The sequence below is a fragment of the Triticum aestivum genome, chromosome 5B (assembly GCF_018294505.1).
Source record: "Triticum aestivum cultivar Chinese Spring chromosome 5B, IWGSC CS RefSeq v2.1, whole genome shotgun sequence".
Lineage (NCBI taxonomy): Eukaryota > Viridiplantae > Streptophyta > Magnoliopsida > Poales > Poaceae > Triticum > Triticum aestivum.
In genome coordinates this window covers 129,968,700-129,970,834 of record NC_057807.1, presented here as the reverse complement: position 1 = coordinate 129,970,834, position 2,135 = coordinate 129,968,700, and positions in this window count along the sequence as shown.

Below are 2,135 nucleotides of genomic sequence, written 5' to 3'. Positions count from 1 at the left end.
TTGAATGAAGCTTTTACGAGCCTGCTAAGAGGCTTTGAGGTACGCAAAGTAATATATATGTATTTTTGACGGTACTGCACACGCTAGGTGTGCTCTGTATAGATAGTAGCCCCTGAGACTCTGGTTGTCGTCCAGAGGCGGCAAACAGAGGATCATAGTCCCGGGTAATGATCGCGCTGCTTTCATGTGCAGGCGGCTGAGGGTCCAGCGGCTGGCCAGACTGCTGATTTTGCCGAACTGAGGCGGCAGCTTGACGTGGCGGATGCCGACATCGCGCTTGTGAATAAGCGGCTTGATGAGGCACAGGGTGTGTATTTTCGGGTGGTCAACAAATATTAAGAGGAGCATGATGCTAGTATCTTTAATATGATGTGACTGCAGATGGAGCTGCTGCCGTGGAGACCCTTCGGGTGGAACTTGCCCGAGCCAAGGAACAAGCCAGGAGAAGTGATGCGGCCGCCCTAAAGGCGGCCGAAGAGTTAAGAGCCGAACAGGCTGCTCATCGCGAGAGAAAACATGAAATAGCCAAGATGGCTATTGAGCTGAAAGATGCCGCCGGCCGATATGAGCTCCTCGAAAAGGAAAGCCAAGCGAAAGTGGCTGGCCTGAAGAAGGCCTTGGAAGCAGCCAAGGAAACTCGCTCTGAAATCAGAGCGGCAAGGGAGGAGCTTGGTCAAACGGGAGATATCACGGCTGGGAAGCCCTTTTTGTCGTGGACGAAGTTCGGAGATCCAAAGTATGCCTCTGGATCAATTATGGAGTGTTGCAGAAGCGTACTTGGATTTGGCAAAGAGTGCTGCTGATGCGGCTGAGTTTTTCAAAGATCAGAAAGATCATGAGGTGGAAAGGTTGTTCTGGTCTCAGTTCAGTGCTCCAAAGCGTCCACTGCTGTTAAATGAACAAATGGCCGAATGGGCCAAGCTCCATAGGTTGTCCGGGCTTGCCATGAGGTCTGTCGTGGATCATCTTCGGCCGAAGGGACCAAGGCCAGATAGTTATTTTGGTTTAGTGCAACGATTCCTTGGTGTCGTGCCGCATATCGACGCTATAAAGAGGTCGGCGTGCATAGAGGGTGCGCGGATGGCTCTTGCCCATGTTAAGACATATTGGGAAGGGACGGAGGCTACCGCTATTGCAACCCGGGGTCCGGCCGGAGGCCAGGACTCGGCCGAGCACTATTTTGAAGAAGTCCTAGAAGGCGCCCGTTTAATAGAGGCTCAGTGCTCGAAGAGTACCATGTTCGAGTGACATGTATCTGAATTGTAATGCTATTTTGATTATAAAGGCTGGGTTTATACTTTTGCCCAAAAGTATTATAGTGCCTCATGTGCGGCCGTTTATGTATGTATATAACCCAAAAGTTTGCAGTCGTCGGCTTCAGCCCCCACGCATGTAATGCGGGGGTGTTCGGAAAAGCACGTACTCACACTTGATCCAACGTCTTTGTCCCTTAAGGAGGTGATAGCGCGGTGAACAAGGCAATCAGACTATATAGGTTTAACACTTTCACTTAGCCATAGGAGTTTGACGGTGGGGCTACTATATAGCCCCTGATACTTCTGCGTTCATCAGAATACGATGCGCGTACTCACATGACTGGGAAACCGGTCCTTGGTTAATGTGGAGGAATCGCGAAGATTCCACTGAGTCATCGAGTGGTTGACCAGTCTTGCGCTTTATCATGACATTCAGTTTTCGGCTTTCTCTACTGAGGTGCTCATCCAGATGAACCAGGGCACAATTGTAGTAGTTCTTCCGGTGCCACCTTAGTCGATAGAGCGGAACATAAGGTTGCAAAACACGGGAGCCGGGCAAACCCAACCATTGACCAAAGACATGATTCGGAGCTGATGCATATAAGGCCAAACTCGTGACACCGAACACTCCCTAAGGTATTCGGACTTTACAACATATACTGGGCTGAGTAACGCCCTCGATAATGAGCCCTGAGTTTCCAAGTACATGCATTAGTTTGGCATGACGAAATCCCAATAACGCCAGTATCCCTCTCGGTTGTGTTAAGTGCCCGGAGGGTATGAAGCAACAAGAGACATTAAAAAAGGTTTACACAGGGTCTTAATCTAAAAAGAAACCTTTGAGCGGGGCCCTGCTGCACGTCTGCGCCTTTGTCTCCG